Below are 25877 nucleotides of genomic sequence, written 5' to 3'. Positions count from 1 at the left end.
TGGAAGCCGCCACACGTGGGGGAGAGGGCAGTGGGTGGAGAAGGGGCCGTTAGACTAAGAACCGTCCAGTGCCTGGACTGCAAGTCATAATGCCCAGAAGGAGAGACAGAGACAGACACAGAGAAATGACAAGGACAGCCATGTCGTATGACCTTGACCCTGAGTGACCCTCCGGGCTGGACAGAGAGACAGAGAGATAGAGAGACAGAGAGAGAGCCCATGAGTCATGTCAGTGACCTTGACCCTGAGTGACCCTCCGGGCTGGACAGAGAGAGACAGAGAGATAGAGAGACAGAGAGACAGAGAGAGAGCCCATGAATCATGTCAGTGACCTTGACCCTGAGTGACCCCGCCAGGCTGGAGAGAGAGAGACAGAGAGATAGAGAGACAGAGAGAGATCCCATGAGTCATGTCATTGACCTTGACCCTGAGTGACCCCCGGGCTGGACAGAGAGACAGAGAGATAGAGAGACAGAGAGAGAGCCCATGAGTCATATCTTTGACCTTGACCCTGACTGACCCCACCAGGCTGGAGAGAGAGACACACAGACACAGAGAGAGACAGAGATAGACAGAGAGATCCCATGACCTGTGTCATTGACCTTGACCCTGAGTGACCCTCCAGGCTGGACAGAGAGACAGAGAGATAGAGATACAGAGAGAGATCCCATGAGCCATGTCATTGACCTTGACCCTGAGTGACCCTCCGGGCTGGACAGAGAGACAGACACAGAGAGAGACAGAGAGATAGAGAGACAGAGAGAGCCCATGAGCCATGTCATTGACCTTGACCCTGAGTGACCCTCCGGGCTGGACAGAGAGAGAGAGAGAGAGACAGACACAGAGAGAGATAGAGAGACAGAGAGAGATCCCAAAGGGAGACCTCTTGGCTCTCCCTTTGCAAGGCGGGAGGATGCGAGACAACAAGGCCTTGCCCGGGAGGCATTTCGGGAGGGACCCGGGGGCCGGCAGGAATTTAATAGAAAAAAAACAGATAGCTGGGCCCAGAGAGATAAATAGCCGAGCTGACTGATTGCTTCGCATGCCAGAGGTCTGGGTTCTGTCTGAGCACCTCTGGGAGTGACCCCCTCCCTGAGCACTGGACCGGGAGCAGCCCTTGAGCACCAAGGGGAGGGACTCCCCGATAAAATAACTCCCCTGAAGGTAGCTACTTCCACCATGTGGTAATAGAAGGGAAGAGGGTGACATGGGTTGCTTCTGGTCACGCAACAAAAATCTATTGTAATATAGAATTCTTTTATATACCTTGGAGAGTGTGTGTGTGTGTGTGTGTGTGTGTGTGTGTGTGTGTTGGTCAAAGACACGAGAGTAAATTAGGTGGGAATGTCGTTGTTTTGCAAGCATTCCTCCAAATGCCCCGCGCATGCCCGTCATGGTGACTGACATCCCGTTGTGAACCGTTTTGTTTTGTCGTTTGGGTCCCACCCGGCGATGCTCAGGGGTTCCTCCTGGCTCATGCACTCAGGAATTACCCCCGGTGGTGCCTGGGGGGAGGGGGGGAACCATATGGGATGCTCAGGATGGAAACTGAGTCATCTGCAAGACGACGTCCTTACTTGCTGTACTATAGCCTGGCCCATATATAATCACTGTCACTGTCACTGTCATCCCGTTGCTCATCGACTTGTTCGAGCTGGCACAGTAACGTCTCTCATTGTGAGACTTGTTGTGACTGTGTTTGGCATCTCGAAGACGCCACGGGGAGCTTGCCAGGCTCTGCCGTGCGGGCGGGAGACTCTCGGGAGCTTGCCGGGCTCTCCGAGAGGGACGGAGGAATCGAACCCGGGTCGGCCCCGTGAAAGGCGAACGCCCTCCCCGCTGTGCTATCGCTCCAGCCTGCACATATAATCAGTGTTCGGTAACGGCTCTCCGGTTACCTCTGGACAAATGGGACAGAACTTCCTGCCTTTCAACGTTCCGTAATGGATGCAGTCGACTGACTTTCAGAAAGTTCCAAGAAAGAACATGGAAAGAGGAACCGCCTCCAAAGTCGCTGCGAATATTCGGAGCGACTCACCGGACCCGGGGGAGCCACGCGTGACCCGTCCGCGAGGAGGTGCTGACCGGTTTGTTGATAGCGGACGGACGACGGCCTTTCTGCTGTTTGTCATTTTCTCATGGTGGCGCTGTCCACGTTTCCGACTGCCTTAGACCGAGTATTCCCTGTGGTGTGTACTGCACACCAGGTTTGGCAGTGCTGGGGAGACCGTCAGAAACAGGCCCATGGAACCGAAACCGCGGCCCGTGGAAACCCCCTCCCTTCCCCATCAGGTGCTTGGCCGCACATGTGACCAGCAGGAAGAACAACTGTTCCGGAAGCCGCCCAGATCAGAGCGCCCTGCTGCCCAGTGGCTACTTAAATGTTTTTGTTTTTTTTTTTTTGGCTTGTGTATTTGGGTCACACCTGGCGCTGCTCAGGAGTTACTTACTGCTGACTCTGCACTCAGGAATCACTCCTGGAGATGCTCAGGGACTATTTGGGATAGAACCCAGGTTAGCCGTGTGCAAGGCAAATGCCTCTTCACTGGACCATCTCTCTGGCTCATATTTTTCCTTCTTTCCTTTTTTTTTTTTAATTGAATCACCCGGGTTCAATTCCTCTGCCCCTCTTGGAGAGCCCAGCAAGCTACTGAGAGTATCCCGCCCGCGTGGCAGAGCCTGGCAAGCTCCCCGTGGCGTATCCAATATGCAAAAAACTAACAACAAGTCTCACAATGGAGACGTTACTGGTGCCCGCTCTAGCCAATCGATGAGCAACGGGATGACAGTGATACAGTGATAATTGAAGCACCATGAGCTGATAGGGCATTATAAAACTGTTCATGAGGCTTGAGTGATAGCACCGAGGGGAGGGCATTTCTTTGCCTTTCACTCGGCCAACCCGGGTTCAATCCCCAGCATCCCATAGGGTCCTCCGAGCACCGTCAGGAGTCATTCCTGAGTGCAGAGCCAGGAGGAACCCCTGAGCATCACCAGCTGTGATCCAACCCACCCCACCCCCCTCAAAGTGGTTTTAAAAAGCTAACTTCCGTGTTTTGGGTTTCCAAATGCATCCCAGGACCAGAAAATGTGGACGTGAACACCAATATTATGATCAGAGTTATTTGGGCCAGAAACTTTTACAAATGAGAATCTCTGAGGAAAAATCACTCTCCCCACTAAATTACGGGTGAAAGAGACAAAAGTAGGTGTTCTCAGAGCGTTTCAGTCTGTCCTCGGGACATTCGGGGGATGAGTGGTGGCCGGAGAACACGGACGCAGACGATGATTTAAAAACTAGAAGCCAGAAAGCAGATGCCAGCTTAGCAGGCGAGGAGGAACTGCCTCCTGCCTTCTCTCCCTGCAAGGCCAACGAAAAAGAGAAGGAGAAAATCTCTTCCGTGGCGGGGGGGTCACGGGGTGTACCCTTTGTGGGTTTGGAAACCTTGGAGTGTTGCCGCAAAGCGCCTTTGAATCAATCACTCTCCATAATTCCTTCCCACCCTCTCACTGATTTTTTTTTTTTTGCTTTTTTTTTTGGGTCACACCCAGCGATGCTTAGGGGTGACTCCTGGCTTTGCACTCAGGAATTACTCCTGGCAGTGCTTGGGGGACCCTATAGGATGCCGGGGATCGAACCCGGGTTGGCCGCGTGCAAGGCAAACGCCCTACCCGCTGTGCTATCGCTCCGGCCCCCCTCTCACTGATTTTATTTTTTTGCTTTTTTGGGTCCCACCCGGCAATGCACAGGGGTTCCTCCTGGCTCTGCACTCAGGAATGACTCCTGGCGGTGCTCAGGGAGCCCTATGGGATGCTGAGAATCGAACCCGGGTCGGCCGCGTGCCAGGACAACGCCCTCCCTGCTGTGCTGTCACTCCAGCCCCACCTCTCAGTGATTTTTTTGGTTTAATTTTTTTTTTTTTGCTTTTGGGGTCACACCCGGCAATGCACAGGGGTTACTCCTGGCTCATGCACTCAGGAATCACCTCTGGCAGTGCTCAGGGGACCATATGGGATGCTGGGATTCGAACCTGGGTCGGCCGCATGCAAGGCAAACGCCCTACCTGCTGTGCTATTCCTCCAGCCCCCTTTTTTGGTTTAATTTTTAAAATTTTTATTTATTCATTACAGACTTACAGACTTCCGTGCTTACGTTTCAGTCATACAATGATCAAGTGCCCATCCCTCCACCAGTACCCATTCTCCACCACCGATGTCCCCAGTATCCCTCCCACCACCCCTCCCCCCCACCCCACCTCTGTGCCTCTTAATCTCTTTGTCCTTTGGGTGTTATGCTTTGCAATACGGGTACTAAGAGGCCATCATGTTCGGTCCATACTCTACTCTCAGCACACATCTCCCATCCCGAGCATCCCTCCAACCATCTCTGACTCAGTGACCCCATCTCCATCCCAGCCGCCTTCTCCCCCAGCTCATGAGGCAGTTTCCAACTATGGAGCAATCTTCCTGGCCCTTGTCTCTACTGCCCTTGCGTGTCAGTCTCCTATTGTGTTATTTTATACTCCACCAGTGAGTGCAGTCCTTCTCTGTCTGTCCCTCTCTTTCTGACTCATTTCACTCAGCATGAGACTCTCCATGACCATCCACTTACCAGCAAATCTCATGACTTCATCCTTCTTAACAGCTGCATAGTACTCCATTGTGTAGATGTACCATAGTTTCTTTAACCAGCCGTCTGTTCTCGGGCACTCGGGTTTCCGTGTCACTCGTTTTTTAAACCGTGTGGCCTTCACAGTTGCTCCTGACACAGCTGTTTCAGGCATTCCAGCCCCCAACCCACCACCGATGTGATCTTTCCTCCCTCCCGCCACCGTTGCCCCCAATGTCCCATCCGCCCCTGGGCAATGCCTCCACAGCAGACCCAGTTATTTATTTTAGTATGGGTAGGTGCAATGAGATGGCTAATGGAATTCTCAGGAAACACTTCTGTCGAAGACATTTTGTCAGAACGGTTCCTCCTCGCCTTTGGGTCCTAAGACTCCTCGTCTGAGGGCCGGCCAGAGCCGTCTGTTGCTAACTGAGCCTGCTGTGCTGTTGTGTTTGTTCACTGAACTTACCTGTCTCCTGTTATACAAAAGCTCGACAATTTTGGCTGTTCCGAGTGGGTTGTGGACTTTGGGGGAGGGAGGTCCCCTGGCCGGGACCTGTAGAACTGGGACAATTCTCAGCCAACCCCTTCCTGGAAGGCGGGGGGGGGGCAGGGGCAGAGTTTTCAGCCCCCCAGGCCCCTGGAGCCAGGATGTTCAGCAGTGTGGCTTGTCATCTCTTCGGAGATTGGTTTGCCGGTTGTGACTGTGGGCTGTTGTCTATGCAATGGCGTGTCCACACAAGCTCACGTTTAATTAAGACCATTGGGGCTGGAGCGATAGCACAGCGGGGAGGGTGTTGGCCTTACATGGGGCTGACCCGGGTTCGATTCCCAACATCCCGTAGGGTCCCTCGAGCACCGCCAGGAGTGATTCCTGAGTGCATGGGTCAGGAGGAAGCCCTGAGCATCACTGGGTGTGACCCAAAAAGCACACACACACACACACACACACATACACACACACACACACACACACACACACACAAAAGGCTGTTTCCCAGAGAAGCCAGGGAGAAACTGTAAGAGATGTGTGTCCTGAGTAGCCATGATTTGAAGTGAAATCATTCATCATCATCATCATCATCATCATTATTTATTATTATTATTATTATTATTATTATTGAGTCACTGTCACTGTCATCCCGTTGCTCATCGATTTGTTCGAGCGGGCACCAGTAATGTCTCTCATTGAGAGACTTACTGTGACTGTGTTTGGCATATCCAATACGCACAGGTAGCTTGCCAGGCTCTGCCGCGCGGGCTCCATACTCTCGGTAGCTTGCCGGGCTCTCCGAGAGGGGCGGAGGAATCAAACTCGGGTCGGCTGCGTGAAAGGCGAATGCCCAACTGCTGTGCTATCACTCCAGCCTATTATAATAATAATAATAATATTATTATTATTATTATTAGAGCCTGGCAAGCTCCCCGTAGCGTATTCGACATGCCACATACAGTAACAACCACAGGTCTCATTTCCCTGACCCTGAAAAGAGCCTCCAATCCTTGGGGAAAAAAACGAGTAAGGAGAGGCTGCTAAAACCCCAGGGCTGGGACAAATGGAGACGTTACTGGCGCCTGCTCGAGTAAACCGATGAACAGCCGGATGACAGTGATATGGTGATTATTACGATTATTATCACCACTACACAAGAGTATTTAAATTCACCGAGGGTCTCAAGGCTCCGCCTTGCCCGGAGCCCACCTAGCTTTGATCGCCGCCATCCCGTAGGGTCCCCCGTGCCTGACCTTTGACCGGACATGGCCCCAAGTTTTTTTTCAAAAAAGAGAAAGAAGGGGCTGGAGCGATAGCACAGCGGAGAGGGTGTTTGCCTTGCATGCGGCCGACCCGGGTTCGATTCCCAGCATCCCATAGGGTCCCCTGAGCACTGCCAGGGGTCATTCCTGAGTGCAGAGCCAGGAGGAACCCCTGAGCATCGCCGGGTGGGACCAAAAAAGCAAAAAAAAAAAAAAGAGAGAAAGAATAAAAGAAGGTCTGACTAGGTCTTCTGCTTGGCATCTACCCCCCACAAATGCAAAGACATAGGTGGCGCCCCTGTGTTTGTGGTGATGCCTTGTCCTGGTCCAGCGGCCGGAATGTGGAAGCGCCCCCCCCGCCCCCCGTGCAGGGATGGATGCTTGGCTCGGGGCGTGGTGCTCTGTGGACTCAAGAGGGACGACACTGCATCATTCTTTCTCAGGCGCCGCTCACTCTGGTTTCGTCCCGAGCACTGGGCTGCGGCAGGGAGAGTGTTTGACCCTAAAGCCCCCCCATGGGGGTCCCCAAAGTACTGGCGGGAGTGACCCCTGAGCACTGGACTCAGCCCTGAGCACCTCTGGCTGTGGCCCCCAAAATAGAATTTTCTCCAGCCGTGGGGACCCCCGTGCGGGTCTCGGCTTCTGCACCTTTTAGGGAGTGCTCTCCCGGGGGGGGGGGTGGGGGCAGGGGGGCCACCAGCCCTGCCTCAGCACGTGGCCCCAGGCTGCTGCAGCCGGCAGAGTCCAGGCTCCCCTGGACGGCCACCAAGGGGCAGCATTCCGCCTGGCCAGCTAGCCAGCGTCTTCCCCACGCCCTGCCGGCGGTGGCGGCTGGACACAGGGGCCACTGGACCGTCCGTCCCCCTCCGGGGCTGCAGCCCAGTGAGCCCGGCCGTGTGCCGGCTTGCTCAGGATCGTGCACTCGGGGGGGGGGGTGTGTGTGCGTGCAGCCCCCCGAAAGCTGCAGCGTTGGAGGAGAGCCCCGTGGTGGGGGAGGGGGGCGTAGGGCCAGCGCCCAGGGGATGGGGAACTTCCCTGCCGCTGACCCTGGGCGGGGAGATCTCTCAGAGGCCGGCGGCTTCCAGGGCTGATGACGGACTGACTCACCGCGGGCCACCAAAGGGTGGGGTGTCTCCCCCCTCATGTACGGGAGCTCTGGGGCGCCCATCCCCCCTCCCGCCTGCCCCGGGCAGATTGGGAGCCTGTGATCTGCTGTTTCCAGAGCCCCCTGCCCTCTGCCTGACCTGCAGGGCGGAGGGAGCATGCAGGGGTGGATGCAGAGACGCATCAAAGGCCGAGAGAGGGACACAAGCTCCTCTGCCCTCTGACCCCTGTGAGGCTGACTCTCTCTGGCTGATGGCCGGGGAGAATCAGAATGAGAGAGAGGGGGAAGGAGGGAGAGAGAGAGAGAGAGAGAGAGAGAGAGAGAGAGAGAGAGAGAGAGAGAGAGAGAGAGAGATGGAAAGGGAGAGGGAGAAAGGGGAGAGAGAAAGACAGAGAGCCAGGGGTGGGGGGGTGGAGAGAGAGACAGAGAGAGGGAGAGGGAGAGAGAGACAGAGAGACAAAGAGAGACACAGACAGAGAGACAGAGACAGAGAGACAAAGAGACAGAGATGGAAAGGGAGAGGGAGAAAGGAGAGAGAGAAAGCCAGGGGTGGGGGGGTGGAGAGAGAGACAGAGAGAGGGAGAGGGAGAAAGGGGAGAGAGAAAGACAGAGAGCCAGGGGTGGGGGGGTGGAGAGAGAGGGAGAGGGAGAGAGAGACAGAGAGACAAAGAGAGACACAGACAGAGACAGAGAGACAAAGAGACAGAGATGGAAAGGGAGAGGGAGAAAGGGGAGAGAGAAAGACAGAGAGCCAGGGGTGGGGGGGGGTGGAGAGAGAGACAGAGAGAAGGAGAGAGAGGGAGGAGGAAACAGAGGGAAAAAGAAAGAAACAGAGAAATAGAAACAGAGCAGGAGACAGGGAGAGGGAAGGAGAGAAAAGAGGAGGGAGAGAGATAGAGGGAAAGAGAGAGAGACAGAGAGGAGAGAGGGAGGGAGAAGAAGAGAGAGAAGTGAGAGGGAGGGAGAGGAAGAGAGAGGGAGGAAGAAAAGGAGAGAGGGAGAGGGAGGGAGGGAGAGAGGGGAGTTGAAGGCGGAGAGAATGACAGAGACAGACAGACCAGGAGGGAGAGAGACGGAGGAAGAACCAGGAGAGAGGAAAGGAGATAAGAGACAGAGAGAGGAAGAGCCAGAGAGAGAGGGAGAGAGGGAGAGAGACAGTGAGGAAGAGAGTGAGGGAGAGAAAGAGAAAGAGAGGCAGGAGGGAAAGGAGAGAGGCAAAGCTCAGCGCTTCTTAGAGAAACGTGGGGGCAAAGAATGTTCTCGAAAGGGAAGGCCCTGCCACAGAGGCGGGGCGGGGTGGGGGGGATGGGACTGGGGGGTTAGGAGGGATGCTGGGTTCATGGGTGGGGGAGAATGGGCACTGGTGGGGGGATGGGCTCTCGGACATTGTATGAGGGGAACACGAGCACGAAAATGTCTAAATCTGTAGCTGTACCCTCACGGTGACTCACTAATTAAAAAATAAATAAATTTTAAAAAATAAATAAATAAAAAATAATAATAATAAAAAAGAAATGTGGAAGCTGGAGCTAAGAGACTGTTCAAGAGCAGTATAGCAACGTGGAAATCAGAAGGCAGCAACTCATGCCCCAAACACAAGATCGGGCCTTCTTGGACACGGTGGAAATGGTACGACTCGTCCACGGGCTGTCTGGAAACCTGGATGAGAGGCTCACACGAGTTGCTCTCTTTCTTCTACATCCACTTATTTTAAATTAAGGGATGTGCAATTTATTTCAAATTAATTTATTTTAAGATTTATTTTCTGGGTCACACCCGGCGATGCACAGGGCTGACTCCTGGCTCTGCACTCAGGAATCACCCCTGGCCGTGCTCAGGGGACCCTATGGGATGCCGGGAATCGAACCCGGGTTGGCCTCGTGCAAGGCAAACGCCCTACCCTCTGTGCTATTGCTCCAGCCCCCGTAGAATTTATTTTAAATTAATTTATTTTAAATCAAGCAATGTGGAATAAGAAAAAAAAAGAAAGAAAAGAACGTGCCCGTTCTCTCGCATTTGGCCCGGGGCCTCTCTCCCGCACACGGCCCTCCAGAGACCCATGTGGCGTGACCCTAGCGACAGGTCATGGCTCGTGGCCACCCCAGCGGCCTTTGCTGCCCTCCTGGGGGCCGGCTCGGGCCGAGCTGCTGCGTCACCTCACCTGCTCCCTCCCCGTCTCCCTCCCTCCCGTGTCCTTCTCCCAACAGCCTTTTCCCGCCTCCTCGCACTCGGGGCAGGCGGCCGGGCGGAGCGTGATGCCAGTCTCACACAGATGGTCGCCGCTGGGGCGGGAACCGGGCACGCCTCGCCGGGCTCACTCACAGTGCTCACACAGCAGTGGCCCGTGTTGGCCTCGGGACCCGAAAGGACTCAGCGGCCGGTGCAGCCACGTGGTCCCTCTGCCGCCCCGTCCCCAGGGGGGTTTCAGCCCCAGGTTAGTCTGGCCCAGCTTCAACACAGCTGGGAGCCACGAGTCCCTTCTAAACACGTGGCGGGGTGCACTGCACACGTGTGTGCCCGCGTCCACAGTTCTACTCGTCTCTTTCGACAGACAGATCGACACGCATGTGCAGCTGTGCGTCTGTGCATACTTGCGTGTTACATGTGTGGCCATCCAGGGCCAGAGAGATTTGCACACGGCCGACCCGGGTTCGATCCTTGGCATCCCCTAGGGTCCCCCCCCACCCCCCGAGCACCGCCAGGAGTGAGTCTTGAGTGCAGAGCCAGGAGGAAGCCCTGAGCATCGCCGGGTGGGACCCAAAAGAGCCAGAAAAACAAAATCTAACAATCTGCTTTCATGCAAGTACACGTAGCCACGCACACATGTCGCTGTTCCCGTGTGTGTGAGATCACACGGGCCCACGCATAGCTGTCCAGGTCTGTCCAGAGACACATGTGCAGTCACGCGGGGCAGCTAGAGACACACAGACGTACTTGGGTGTGCACGGCTGCCGTGCATGGCTCCCGCTGCCAAGTTTCTGCCGTGACGCAAAACCTCCCAGCGAGCCTTGGTTGCTCCGTGTCGGCACGGCCGAGGCCACACCTTTCCCTTTCCAGGTTGCTCTGTGCGTGCAGGATGCTGTTCCCCACGAAAGTGCAGGCTGGATTTTTTTTTTTTCCCTCGACGTGAAACCTGGCTCACCTTTCTTAACGCTGCCATGTTGGGGGTTCTTTCGGTCTCCGGGGAATGAGGCGCATTGTTGTGACTGTTTTGGGCATATCAACTATGCCACGGGTAGCTTGCCAGGCTCTGCCGTGCGGGCGTGGTACTCTCGGTAGCTTGCCGGGCTCTCAACGGAACGAACATCTCCGAATGCAGCAGCTCTGTGTACCCGGGTCGAGAACTCAACATGAGGAACGACTTGGCGCCAGAACTGCGCAGGAGGAAGAGAGCAGCGTGGAAGGCCTTCAAGAGCGTCGAAGAAGTGGTTAAGAGGATGAAGAACCTCTGACTCCGGGCACATCTTTTCGATTCCACCGTTCTTCCTGCACTAACATACGCCTCAGAGACCTGGGCCCTACGCAAACAGGATGAGAACGCTATTCGGGTCTCCCAAAGAGGAATCGAAAGAGCTATGCTGGGAGTATCACGTCTCACTCAAGTGAGAGAAGGAATCCGGAGTTCCAACCTCCATCGACGGTCAAGAATCAGGGACACTGTCTCGTTTGCCAAGACATCAAAAATCAGATGGGCCGGACATGTAATGCGATTCAGAGACAACCGCTGGACTAGAGCTGTTACCGACTGGATTCCACAGGACGTCAGAAGACCTCGTGGCCGCCCACCAATGAGATGGTCAGACTTCTTCGTCAAATCCCTGAATGAACGATTTGAGTCTCTTCCTGTCCCTGGAGTGAGCAGATGCCATTGGGCTACACTAGCTCGCGACAGGGACAAATGGAGACGTTACTGACGCCGGCTCGAGCAAATCGAAGATCAACAGGATGACAAGTGATACAAGTGAAACCAGGACCAAAGTCAGTGGAGGCATAACCCGCTTCTTGCCCAGCTTCTGTCTCTGTTCCTTGGCCTACAGCCACTCTCTCGAGACAAAGGCTGAGGGTTCCCGCGATGGTTTCCCCAACACCGTCCCATCCACGCAGGGAATGCCGAGAGCAGAACGACCCTCATCTTTGCCCGGGGTGTGTCCGTAATTTGGTAGCTCAGGACGTCTCAGGACCTTGAGTGTCTCCGACACTGGTCTGCTTGCTGCTCACTTGACGAGCAGGACATGAAGGAACATGCCACTAACGCTTGCTAACACTTAGGGAGAGGGTGTGCATGAGAGCACATGTTTCCAGCTCTCTTACGGCCTCTTGGACTCAGGTGCCCGGGATCTTTCGTCTCTACGTCCCCATTATTCTACGGTGCATGCAGGAAACACTTTTCCCCCAGTTAATTTTTTTAGTTATTCTTGTCATTGAATCACTGTGAGATACAGTCACAAAACTCTCATGTTTGAGTTTCAGTCACACAATGACGGAACCCCCATCCCTCCACCCATGCACATTCCCCACCACCCCTGTCCCCAGTGTCCCCCGTCCCGCCCTCCCCCTGCCTCCATGGCAGACAATCTCCCCCACACTCTCTCTCTGCTTTGGGGCATCCTGGTTTGCAATACAGACACCGAGAGGCCATCACGGTGGATCCTTTGTCGACTCTCAGCACACGTCTCCCATCCCGGGCATCCCTCCAACCATCCCTGACTCAGTGACCCCTTCTCCATCCCAGCCGTCTTCTCCCCCAGCTCAGGAGGCAGCTTCCAACCATGGGTCAATCTTCCTGGCCCTGGTCTCTACTGTCCTTGGGTATCAGTCTCATATTACATTATTTTTTATATGGAATCTCTTTGAGACACACAGTTATAAAGTTGTTCATGATTGAGTGTCAGTCATACAATGATGGAAACCCCATCCCTCCACCCATGCCCATTCCCCACCTACCACCCATGTCCCCAGTGTCCCCCCATCCCGCCCTCCCCCTGCCTCCATGGCAGACAATCTCCCCCACACTCTCTCTCTGCTTTGGGGCATCCTGGTTTGCAATACAGACACCGAGAGGCCATCACGGTGGATCCTTTGTCGACTCTCAGCACACGTCTCCCATCCCGAGCATCCCTCCAACCATCCCTGACACAGTGACCCCTTCTCCATCCCAGCCGCCTTCTCCCCCAGCTCACGCCAACCCCTTCTGTGTATTCATACCGATATTCCTCGATGTACGCGTGCCACCTCTACTACACCGACGTCTTTCTTCCCCTCGCTATTACGTATTTGTTTGGGGGCCGTCCCCAGCCGTGCCCAGGGCTTCATCCTAGCTGTATGCTCAGGGATCACTCCCACTCACACCCAGGAAACCCAGTGCCAGGGATCGAACCTGGGTCGGCCACATGGAGTGCAGGTGCCCTGCTGGCTGTGCCGTCTCTGCTGCTCAGCTAGAATTGCTCTCTACGCCCATGTATGTGTTCGCTGTCCACCCCTATGCATGCGACCGTCCATCCGTCATCACCCGTCTATCCCTCCAATCCACCCCTCCGTCATCCCTCCATCCATTACCTCCCGGCTGCTTATCTCTCCGCCCCGGCATTATCATCTCTCTCCCACATCCTCTCATCCATTAGCCTCCCCCCCGCCCCCTCCCTCCCTCCCCCACCCCTCCCTCACCGGCCCCGTCTACACAACCCACCATTCAGGCACACAGCCCTGCCCTGCCCGTTGCCCAAGCCACGTTCTGGGCCGCCACGCCCATGCACAGCCACGGGAGTCCCTGGACGCGCCTTCCTCGCTCCAAGGAGCTGAGGGCTGGTACCCAGGGCACACAGGCGAGACCTCTTCAGTCCCTAAGGCAACCTCAGCTTCTTTCCCTCACCAGGAACGAGACGTGGAGGGAGCAGTGGACGCAGATGCTGTAGTGTCAGCCCAGGGGGCCGGGTGACTGCCCGGCACGCAGCAGACCTGAGTGTCCGTCCCTCTCGCTCATCTCCCTCGCCCCTCCGGGTGGAATCCCGGGGTGCAGAGAGGCTCACGCGTTACTCCTGGCTCTGCACTCGGAATATTTTGGCTCAGGGGACATACGGGATGCTGGGGATCGAACTCCAGCCAGCCACGTGCAAGGTAGATGCCCTCCCCACTGTACTGTTGCTCCGGCCCCTGGGAAATGTTCTTTAAATAAAGCATAATTTCAAAAATAATAGGAAATTGGGGCCGGAGCGATAGCACAGCGGGGAGGGCGTTTGCCTTGCACGCGGCCGACCCGGGTTCGATTCCCAGCATCCCATAGGGTCCCCTGAGCACCGCCAGGGGTGATTCCTGAGTGCAGAGCCAGGAGGAACCCCTGTGCATCTCCGGGTGTGACCCAAAAAGCAAAAAAAAAATAGTAAAAAAAAATAATAATAATAGGAAATTGTTGCGATGTGTGCAGCCACTTGGTGCTGATTCTACACTTTTACACCCTCCAAGATGTTCAAGAATCTTTGCAAATTCTCTCTTTGTGACTGTGTCTCTCTGTGTCTCTGTCTCTGTCTCTGTCTCTCTCCCTCTCTCCCTCATACAACCACGTGCATCTCAAGGATATAATAGCAAATTCCAGGAACCTGTTAGAGGACATCTATTTTTAAAATACAGCGTGATTTCGTGCAGATGCGCCTCAGACCACTCAAATGATTTCCTAAGTTTGGGATGAGGGAAGAAAAGAAACATGTGCCTTCAGCATCCCTCTCCCGCCAAGCCCTCCTTACCGACTGCGACTTGAAATTCAAGGAGGTTTATTTGCCAGCATCAGTCAAGGCTGCTCGGTTAGTGAAAGGAACGAGAGGCTTTTATTGGTGTGTGACAAAATACACCAGCTCCTTTGAACACACACACACACACACACACACACACACACACACACAAAGGAGTTCTCAAATATTCCGCCTGCAAACTCTGTTCTCCATGTACTTGGATTCCCCATCTGTAATTCGAGATCCCAGTGAGTTATCACTTTCCCTCTTGGATTGGAAACAATTCAATTTCCCATGGAGTCTTCAACGTGTTTATTTCTATTTTTCCCCTCTTTTACGGAACTCATCTCTACTGATGATTATTAAAAAAAAATAAAATAAAAACCCAAACGTGCAGTGATGTGCTGGGTCCCTGACACACATCACGTGTGAAATCCAGCTTCTCAAGTGGCGTTCCGGGAAGTGAGAAACACAGAGCCCTTTGTGGGGGTGGGGTGGGGGGTGTTGGATGAACAGCAGGTGTGGCGGGATTAGCTCCTTCCTTCGTTCTCTGAGAAACACGTCACCATGGGTGACGCTGGCTGTGACCTTTCCACCTCGGGTCTCCACTGGGCTGACGGAAGTCTGCGATAGACCGTTCTCCTTTGGCTTCAGGGCTCTGTTTAGAGGGGGGACAGGCAGAGACAGAGACAGGGAGAAGAGAGGAGAGACAGGTGGAGAGAGAGAGAGGAAAGAGAGGAGGGAGAAACAGAGAGATGGAAACAGAGGGAGAGAGAGAGGGGAAAGAGAGGAGATAGAAGGAAGGAGAGAGAGAAAGAGAGACAGAGAGAGGGAAAGAGAAGAGAGAGAAAGAAGAGAAAGAGAGGCAGAGAGAAGAGAGGAGAGACAGAGGCGGAGAGAGAGGAGAGAGACAGAGACAGAGGGGGAGAGAGAGGGGAAAAAGGAGAGAGAAGGAAGAGAGAGAAAGAGAGAGATAGGCAGAGAGGGAAAGAGAAGAGAGAGAAACAGAGGCAGACAGAAAGAGGAGAGACGGAGAGAGAGAGGAAAGAGAGGAGAGAGACAGAGATAGAGGGAGAGAGAGGGGAAAGAGAGGAGAGAGAAGGAAGGAGAGACAGAAAGAGATAGAGAGAGGGAAAAAGAAGAGAGAGAAAAAGAAAGGCAGAGAAAAGAGAGGAGAGAGGGAAAGAGAAAGGAAAGAGAGGGGAGAGAGATAGAGGGACAGAGAGGGGAAAGAGGAGAGAGAAGGAAGAGAGAAAGAGAAAGAGATATACAGAGATAGGCAGAGAGAGGGAAAGAGAAGAGAGAGAAAGAAAGAGAGGCAGACAGAGAGAGGAGAGACAGAGGGAGAGAGAGAGGAAAGAGAGGAGAGAGAGACAGAGACAGAGGGAGAGAGAGGGGAAAGAGGAGACAGAAGGAAGGAGAGAGACAGAGAGGGAGAGAGAGAGGAAAGAGAAGAGAGAAAGAAGAGAGAGTAGAGAGGAGAGACGGAGAGAGAGAGAGGAAAGAGGGAGAGAAAGGAGAGAGATGGACACAGAGAAGAGAGGAGAGACAGAGGAGAGAGAGGAAAGAGAAGGGAAAGAAAGAGAGAAGAAAGGAGGGACAGGGGGAGAGCGAGAGGAAAGAGAGGGAAGGAGGGGGAGAGGGATGGAGACAGAGAGAGGCCGAGAGAGGGGGGAAGAGAGGAGAGAGAAGGAAGGAGAGAGAGAAAGAGACAGAGAGGAAAGAGAAGAGAGAGAAAGAAGAGAAAGAGGCAGACAGAAGAGATGAGAGAAGAGAGGAGAGATAGAAGGAGAGAGTGAGGAAAGAGAGGAGAGACAGAGGGAGAGATGAGAGAAGAGAGGAGAGACAGAGGGAGACAGGAAAGAGAGGAGAGAGAGGAGAGAGGAAAGAGAGGGAGGGAGGGAGAGAGAGAGAACAGGGGTCCGGGTGCTTGCCTTCAGATGGGACCAGCCTGGTCCTGTCCTTGGCACTGGGGGTGGGGGCGGGGTCCAGGCCGAGCAGTGCCACTTCCACGACTGGCCCTGTCCTCTCCTCTCTCCGCCACCCAGCCCGGTGTCAGAGCCCCCGCCAGCACCCCAGCCCCCGGGAGGTCACACCCCACACAGGCCCAGCCCTGGCCTGTCATCCCCGAGCTGACGTCAGCAATGAACCCCGCACACGGGAGTCACCCCGGCTTCTCCCTGTCCAAGAGGGACGTCCTGGACGCCGAGCCCCCGAGCCGACCGGGTGCAGGACTGCACGTACGCGTGACGGATCACACAGAGGCCGAGTGTCCCAAGTGCTCAGGGTGTTGCAACACTGTATCACCGAAGCCCAGTTACGAGCAACTTTGTAAATGTGCATATGTATCACTGTGGTTCCACTTAGAAAATAACAACTGCAGGGGCTGGAGCGAGAGCACAGCGGGGAGGGCGTTGGCCTTGCACGCGGCCGACCCGGGTTCGATTCCCAGCATCCCATAGGGTCCCCTGTAGGACTGACAGCCGACCACGAACAGCTTTGTAACTGTGTCTCACAGTGATTCAATTAAAAAAATTATATATATAAAAAAAACATAGTATGACAATAACGCCCAAGGGCAGTAGAGACCAGGGCCAGGGGAATGGGTCCATGGTTGGAAGCCGCCTCCTGAGCTGGGGGAGAAGGCGGCTGGGATGGAGAAGGGGTCACTGTGTCAGGGATGGTTGGAGGGATGCTCGGGATGGGAGACGTGTGCTGAGAGTCGACAAAGGACCCACCGTGACGGCCTCTCGGTGTCTGTATTGCAAACCATGATGCCCCAAAGCAGAGAGAGAGTGTGGGGGAGATTGTCTGCCGTGGAGGCAGGGGGAGGGCGGGATGGGGGGACACTGGGGACATGGGTTGGGGGGAATGTGCAGGGGTGCAGGGATGGGGTTTCCGTCATTGCGTGACTGACACTCAAACATGGAAGCTTTGGAACTGTAGCTCATGGTGATTCTGTACAAAAATTAATTAATTTAAATTTTTTTTTAAGGCTGCTGGCTTTTGTGGGGGTTCTGCTCCTTCCCGGTGGGGGCGGCAGCCCGGCCAGCCGGCCGGAGGGCAGATGGCGCCATGCCCTGGGGACAGGCGGCGGCGTCGGTTCCTGGAGAGCGAGGAGCAGCTAATTAAGGGCCGGCTGTGCCTGCTCTGTCCGCCTGCTCCATCCGCAGGGAGCCCCGGCCGGCCCCACCGCAGGCCCTGCTCACCCCCCTCTGGACTCAGCCACGAGGACCCGGCCACGGGCCGCGGGAGTCCCGAGCTCCCTCCCCCCTTTCCCAGCAGACGCTGGTCGGAGGAGCCCCCAGGGCCCCCCCCACCCCGCCCACAGCCTTGCCGTTTCTCATCAGGGGTCCGAGGGGGCCTGGCTTGGTTCCGGCAAGAATCACCAACGCAGCATCATAGTTGGGGACGAGGGTTTTGGGCAGGAACTGAGTGTGGAGAGCGGGGAGGTACAGGAGGGCCTTTATCAGCCTTATCATCTGTATCGGAAACCGTAGGGAAAGGAAACCAAGAGGAAGGGGGGGGAGAGAGGGGGGGGAGGGAGGGAGGGAGAGAGATGAAGAGAGAGAGGGAAAGAGAGAGAGAGGGGAAAAAAAGAGACAGAAAGGGAGAGATGGGGACAGGAGAGGAAAAGAGAGGGAGAGAGAAAGAGAGGGAAAGAGGAGAGAGGAAAAAAGAAAAAGACAGAGAGGTGAGAGAGAAAGGGAGAGAGGGTAAGAGAGGGAGAGAAAAAGAGAGGAAGAGATAGAAAGAGGGAAAGAGGAGAGAGAAGGAGAGAGAGAAAGAGAGACAGAGGAAAGAGAGAGAGAAAGGGGAAGAGAGAGGGAGAAAGAGAGAAAGAGGAGAGAGGGAGAAAGAGGAGAGAGAGAGGGAGGGAGGGAAAGAGGGAGGGAGGGAGAGAGAGGGAAGGAGAGAGAGATAAAGAGAGAGAGGGAAAGAGAGAGAGGGGAGAAAGAGAGAGAAAGGGACAGAGGGGAAGAGAGAAAAAGAGGGAGAGAGAAAGAGAGGGAAAGAGAGGAGAGAGAGAAAGAGAGAGAGGAAAGAGAGAGAAAGGGTAAGAGAGAGGGGAAAGAGAAAGAGGAGAGAGGAAGAAAGAGAAAGACAGAGGAGAGAGGGAGGGAGGGAGAGAGAGAGGGGGAGGGAGGGAGAGAGAGATGAAGAGAGAGGGAAAGAGCGAGAGGGGAGAAAGAGAGAGGGAAAGGGAGAGAGGGGAAGAGAGGGAGAGAAAAAGAGAGGGAGAGAGAAAGAGAGGGAAAGAGATGAGAGAGAAGGAGAGAGAGAAAGAGAGAGGAAAGAGAGAAAGGGGAAGAGAGAGGGAGAAAGAAAGAGGAGAGAGAGGGAGAAAGAGAAAGAAAGAGGGGAGAGAGGGGGGGAGAGACAAAGAGAGAGAGAGAGACGGGGAAAGAGAGAGAGAAAGAGAGAAGGAAACTGCCAGTACACGGGGGTCCAAGAGGTCAGGAGTGAAGCTGGGACTGTTGGTGCTGGGAGAAGTTCAGCGGTGAAGGGACGGTGAAGGGACGGGTATCAGGACACTCCATAACCAAAGTCCGATTACGAGCAACTTTGTAAACGTGTGTATATATCACTGTGATATAGAACTGCAAAAATAAAATTGAATTTTTTTAAAAAAAGAACCACAGCTGTACTTGCTATGTCACGGTGATTCAATTAAAAAAAAAAAAATTTTTTTTTTTGCTTTTTGGGTCCCACCCGGCAATGCTCAGGGGTTCGTCCTGGCTCATGCACTCAGGAATGACTCCTGGCGGTGCTCAGGGGAACCTATGGGATGCTGGGAATCGAACCCGGGTCGGCCACGTGCAAAGCAGATGCCTTCCCCGCTGTGCTATCGCTCCAGCCCCAATAAAATTATTTTTATTTATTTTTTATTTATTTATTTATTTGCTTTTTGGGTCACACCTGGCGATGCTCAGGGGTTACTCCTGGCTCTGCACTCAGGAATGACCCCTGGCCGTGCTCGGGGGACCCTATGGGATGCTGGGAATCAAACCTGGGTCGGCCGTGTGCAAGGCAAACGCCCTCCCCATTGCTGTGCTATCACTCCAGCCCCAATAAGATCATTTTTAAATGAATAAGTAAATAAGTATAAAACTTAACACACCCACACCCAGCTGTATTCTTTTTCCTACCCTGATCCCGCCCTACCCTCCAATTGCTGGGGGCAGGCAAGGGGAGTCGGGTGGGCCTCGTGCCTCGTGGCTGCCGAGTTTGGCCAAGAAAGCCCCCCACCCGCACCCCGCCCGCACCCCCCCCCCCCTGAGGATGGACGGAAACCGTGAGTGTCCGTGATCCGAGGAACGAGACAGACTCAAACATGCCAGCAGCGACCATCTTTCTTCTCCCGGCCCCCGTCTGCCTGCAACCGTCCCCTTTTATCCCTTGGCTCGGGTTCGAACCCTCCTGCCTTGGGTGGGTCCCTCCCCGGAGCCTGGGCCTGTGCTTTTTTCTCGATTATCTTGTCTCTTCCTTGCTGCCCTCTGGCTGACTCAGGTCACCCACTTTGACTCTCTTCCACCTCCCCCCCCACCCCCTGCTTTTATTTTCTTTTTGGGCCACACCCACCCAACAGTGCTCACGGCTTCCTGGTGGCTGTGCACTCAGGAATCAGTCCTCAAGTGCTCCGGTACTAATCCTTCTGCTTTCCCAGACGCAATGATTGTGTCGGCCAGGTTTAAACCTAGGACTGGAGCGAGAGCCCAGCAGGGAGGGCGTTTGTTTGCCTTGCGCACGGCCGACCCGGGTTCGATTCCCCCGTCCCTCTCGGAGAGCCCGGCAAGCTCCCGGGAGTCTCCCGCCCGCACGGCAGAGCCTGGCAAGCTCCCCGTGGCGTCTTCGAGATGCCAAACACAGTCACAACAAGTCTCACCATGGAGACGTGACTGGCGCCCGCTCGAGCCAATCCATGAACAACGGGACGACAGTGCGACAGGGCTACAGTCATTTGATACATTAATGTTAACTATATTGTATTATCATAGTGTTGATTATAGTAATACACCATATACGAATTCATTATATTAATGTCAATGAACAGCAAATATTATTTATTGTCACTGTCATGACTCACAGCTGCCACTGTCACTATCATCCTGCTGGTCGTCAATTATTTATTGTGAGCATCTATTGATTATTTATTGATTTCTTGATTGATTATTGATAATTTATTGATATTGATAAATATTCATTTTGATATTTAATAATTAAATCTTGGACTGGAGCAATAGCGCAGCGGGGAGGGCGTTTGCCTTGCATATACATGGCCGACCTGGGTTCGATTCCTCCGCCCCTCTCGGAGAGCCCGGCAAGCTCCCGAGAGTCTCCCGCCCGCACGGCAGAGCCTGGCAAGCTCCTCGTGGCGTCTCCGAGATGCCAAACACAGTCACGACAAGTCTCACCACTGGGTCTGCGTCCACTCCCCATGTGTCTGGGAAGAATTCTGCTGCACTTAGGGGGGCCGTGGTCATCTGGGGTGACCGCCCTGCTTTCCGGCCAACATCTTCCGAAAGCCCCGTTCTACACGGGTCGGTTCTGGGAGCCAAGTCCCGTTTCTCTTCCTGCTCCGATGGCTATTCCGAACCACGTTCCCCTCTGCTGGGTCACTTGGCCGTGTAGACTGCGCCCTCCGTGGGTGGGGTTCTTTGTCTCCTGCCCCAGGGCCTTTGCATTGTCCTTCTCACATGCAGGACCTTGAGCAGGGGCGGGTCTGCTTGCTTCGGCTGCTTGCCTGTGCTTCCCGTCACAGGGCCGGCCTCGACCCGGGTTCGATTCCCAGCATCCCATACGGTCCCCCGAGCACCGCCAGGAGTGATTCCTGAGTGCAGAGCCAGGAGGAACCCCTGAGCATCGCTGGGTGGGACCCAAAAAGCAATAAAAATAAAATAAAATAATAAAACACGGAAAGTGTGAGTGTGTCCTGAGACCGCTGCTCTCTTCCCGGCCAGCAGTGACCACGTGCTTCCGTGGGGCGGGGCGGACTCAGCACCCGCGTCTCCCGGGGGAGCCCCGACTCCTTCCCCCGCAGGCTGCTGTGCTGGGCGGAAGGGAAGAATTTCCTTGAAGGCAGGCGCACCCCCGGGACTTGGCACCTGCCTCTCTCCAGCTGGCTTGCGAGGCGGCACTCGGTGCCACGTGAGGACAAAGAGGTGGGACGGGAACAACAGCGGTGGCGGCCTGCCTGGTTCCTGCAGGCACACAACAGGAGAGACAGAGACAGAGACAGAGACAGAGAAGGATGGAGAGAGAGAGACTGAGAGACAGAGGAAGAGGAGAGAAGAGAGACTCAGAAAAAGGGAGAGGGGGAGAGGGAGAGAGAGACAGAGAGAAAAAGGAGACGGGAGGAGGAGAGGAAGACAGAGAGAGAGGGAGATAGAGACAGAGACAAAGAGATGGAAACAGGGAGAGAGACAGAGTAAGGGAGAGACATAGACACAGAGACAGAGAGACAGAGAGGGAAGAGAGAGGGGAGACAGAGAGAGATTCAGAGACGGGGAGAGAAAAGGTGAATAGGAGAGGGAGAGAGACAGAGAGATGGAGACAGAGGGAGAGAGAGACACAGAGACAGGGAGAGGGGGAGAGAGAGACAGAGAGGCAAAGAGAGGGGGAGACAGAGACAAAGAAAAAGGGAGAGGGAGAGACAGACAGAGAGATGGAAACAGAGGGAGAGATAGAGAGACACAGAGATAAAGAGAGAGACAGAGAAATAGAGAGAGGGAGAGAGAGACTGAGAGACAGAGGGAGAGGAGAGAAGAGAGACTCAGAAAAAGGGAGAGGGAGAGAGAGGGAGAGAGACAGAGAGAAAAAGGAGATGGAGAGGAGGAGAGGAAGACAGAGAGAGGGAGATAGAGAGACAGAGATAGAGAGATGGAAACAGGGAGAGAGACAGAGTAAGGGAGAGACATAGACAGAGAGACAGAGAGGGAAGAGAGGGGGAGGGAGAGAGAGATTCAGAGTGGGGAGAGAAAAGGTGAATAGGAGAGGGAGAGAGACAGAGAGATGGAGACAGAGGGAGAGATAGAGAGACACATAGAGAGAGACAGAGAGATAGAGAGAGGGAGAGAGAGATTCAGAGAGAGGGGGAGAGATAAGGTGAATAGCAGAGGGACAGAGACAGAGAGATGGAGACAGAGGGAGAGAGAGACACAGAGAGAGGGAGAGGGGGAGAGAGAGACAGAGAGGCAGAGAGAGAGTGAGACAGAGAGACAAAAAGAAAGGGAGAGGGAGAGACAGACAGCGAGATGGAAACAGAGGGAGAGATAGAGAGACACAGAGATAAAGAGAGAGACAGAGAGATAGAGAGAGGGAGAGAGACTCAGAGAGGGAGAGGCAGACAGAAAAAGAGAGTATGAGAGGGAGAGAGACACAGAGATAGAGACAAGGGGGGAGAGACACAGAGCGAGATAATGAGACTGGGAGACAGAGATAGAGAGAGGCAGAAACAGAGAGACACAGAGAGACAGAGACAGAGAGACAGAGATAGAGACAAGGGGGGAGAGACACAGAGCGAGATAAGGAGACTGGGAGACAGAGATAGAGAGAGGCAGAAACAGAGAGACACAGAGAGACAGAGACAGAGAGACAGAGATAGAGACAAGGGGAGAGAGACACAGAGCGAGATAAGGAGACCGGGAGATAGAGACAGAGAGAGGCAAAAACAGAGAGATACAGAGAGACAGAGAGGCAGAGAGAGATAGAGACAGAGAGATACAGGGAGGAAGAGACAGAGAGAGGCAGAGAGATACAGGGAGACAGAGACAGAGAGATAGGGATAGAGACAAGGGGAGAGAGATACAGAGGGAGATAAAGAGACAGGGAGACAGAGACAGAGAGGCAGAGAGAGATAGAGACAGAGAGATACAGGGAGGCAGAGACAGAGAGAGGCAGAGACAGAGAGATACAGGGAGACAGAGATAGAGACAAGGGGAGAGAGATACAGAGGGAGATAAAGAGACAGGGATACAGAGACAGAGACAAGCAGAAAGAGATAGAGACAGAGAGATACAGGGAGGCAGAGACAGAGAGAGGCAGAGGGAGATAAAGAGACAGGGATACAGAGACAGAGAGAAGCAGAGAGAGAGATAGAGACAGAGAGATACAGGGAGGCAGAGACAGAGAGAGGCAGAGACAGAGAGATACAGGGAGGCAGAGACAGAGAGAGGCAGAGACAGAGAGATAGAGTCAGAGAGAGAGAGACAGAGAGCGAGCCTCTCGTGGAATCGGGGCCCTTGTCACGGCCCTTGGCAGCAGCGCTCCAACCATCCCTGACGCAGTGACCCCTTCTCCATCCCAGCCGCCTTCTCCCCCAGCTCAGGAGGCGGCTTCCAACCATGGACCCATCCTCCTGGCCCTGGTCTCTACCGCCCTTGAGTGTTGCTCTCATCCTATGTTGGTTTTTTTTCCTTTATATCCCACAAATGAGTGAATGGTTGGACTCGTACATCTTGACCTCTTGAGGGACATCAATGACTGACGTGGAAAGTCTCCGCCCCATCTGGGTTTTAGGAAGGACATAGGCGCATTCCAAGAAGCCCGCAGCCTCAGGTCTGTTGACAGGGAACTCGAGAGAGCACGGAGCGAGGAGTCAAGTGCTGATGGCTGAGAGTAGCTTCAGTTTCTCACAGTGCCCTGAGCTCAGAGACCTCAAGGAGATTGTTCTGGATGATTCCGGGGGGCTGGGGGGGTGGAGCTGATAGTCGCTCCCAAAGGCTACTTGCAGACACAGACCCAAGGCAACAGAAATAGACTTTGTTATCCAAAATCAGACACGTGGCTTGGGGTACGTCAATAATTTTATACGGAACTATTCTTTTTCTTTCCAGCATCGTGTATTATTAAATAAACATCCGAGAGCACTGACTAGGTAAAAGCAAAAGCTCTTCCACGAGATCGTTGATAAGGAAACTCGTCCCCGGAACGGGACTCAGCCCTGAAGTGAAATACTACACTCCGGTTTGCTGTGAGCCGGGCGGGACTGCGGGGTCTCGGGCGGAGGGGAGTGAGTCCGAGGGACAGGGAGACACACAAAATGATTTCTGCCTTGCCTGGAGCAATAGTCCAGCGTGGAGGGCATTTGCCTTGCACGCGGCTGACCCGGGTTCGATTCCCGGCATCCCATAGGGTCCCCCGAGCACTGCCAGGGCTGATTCCTGAGTGCAGAGCCAGGAGGAACCCCTGAGCATTGCTGGATGGGACCCAAAAAGCAAATTAATAATAATAATAATAATAATAATAATAATAATAATAACTGACAGAATGATCTCTGTCATGTTTGGGCTACAGGGAATCAAGAGAAGGGGTCACATGCAGCGAATTTTTTTTTAGAAGATACTTCTATGATTTTTAATCTCTAATGATCTTGTGAGAGTTACAGGTTTAAAAAGAAGGACCGATTTTGGACCTATCAAGCACAGTGCTTTCTTTTTTTTACTTACAGACTTTCGTGATCGCATTTCAGTTATACAATGATGGAGCACCCATCCCTCCGCCAGTGCCCATTCTCCAACACCCATGTCCCCAGTATCCCTCCCACCACCCCACCCCTTCCCACCCACCCCCTGCCTTCATGGCAGGCACAGTCCCCCCCCTCTTTCTCTCTCTCTCTCTCTCTCTCTCTCTCCTCTCTCTCCTTTTGGGTGTTATGGTTTAATGCAGCCAATTTTATTATTGTTTTTTTTGTTTTGTTTGTTTGTTTTATTTTTTTGCTTTTTGGATCACACTCAGCGATGCTCAGGGGTTACTCCCAGCTCACGCACTCAGAAATGAGTCCTGGCAGTGCTCGGGGGACCCTATGGGATGCTGGGAATCGAACCCGGGTTGGCCGCGTGCAAGGCAGACACCCTCCCTGCTGTGCTATCGCTCCAGCCCCGTCAATTTTCTTGAGCGGTCTCAGTAACGTCTCCATTTGTACTAGCCCTGAGATTTCAGAAGCTTCTCATGAAATATGTTTCAGAATTTTTTATTTTTTGGGACATAGAATAACCCGAAAGGGGTGGTTGGAGCTAAAGGCCAAGGCATGTGCAAATCTAGATTCCAGTTTTCTAATTGAGGCAACTGGATTTTTAAAATTTTTTTTTTTAATTTTTATTAAATCACCATGTGGAAAGTTACAAAGTTCTCAGGTTTATATGTCAGTTATACAATATTCAAACACCCATCCCTTCACCAGTGCCCAAATTCCACCACCAGAAACCCCAGTTTACCCCCCGCCCCCACCCCCTACCCCCTACTGTATAACTAATGAATTTCACTTCATTTTTTCTTTACCTTGATTACATTCCATAATTCAACACAAAACTCACTATAGTTGACATAACTCTCTCTCTCTCTTTTTTTTCTCTTTTTCCTTTTCCATTTTTTTTTTTAATTTTTCCCCCTCATCCCCCTTCCTGCGCCTCATAGTATGGTGTACTCCACGCCACGTTGGCCAGCGTGGGGCTTTTGCTTAGCTCATAGTCCAGAGGTGGCTGTTACATTAAGAACCTTCAATATTTCAACAAAAACTTACTGTTATTATTTGGAGTTTCCCCCCCAAGTCTGACCTGTTCAAATGGAACCCTTTCACATTGATGACAATTATAAATGTTAAGTCGCGCGGACGCTGCCGCGCTGCCGCGTCCGCGCGGTTTTGGATTTCTGTATAAAGTCCTGGGAAAATTCTGCCAGAAATTAC

The sequence above is a fragment of the Sorex araneus genome (assembly GCF_027595985.1).
Source record: "Sorex araneus isolate mSorAra2 chromosome X unlocalized genomic scaffold, mSorAra2.pri SUPER_X_unloc_2, whole genome shotgun sequence".
Lineage (NCBI taxonomy): Eukaryota > Metazoa > Chordata > Mammalia > Eulipotyphla > Soricidae > Sorex > Sorex araneus.
This window is presented reverse-complemented; position numbering follows the sequence as displayed.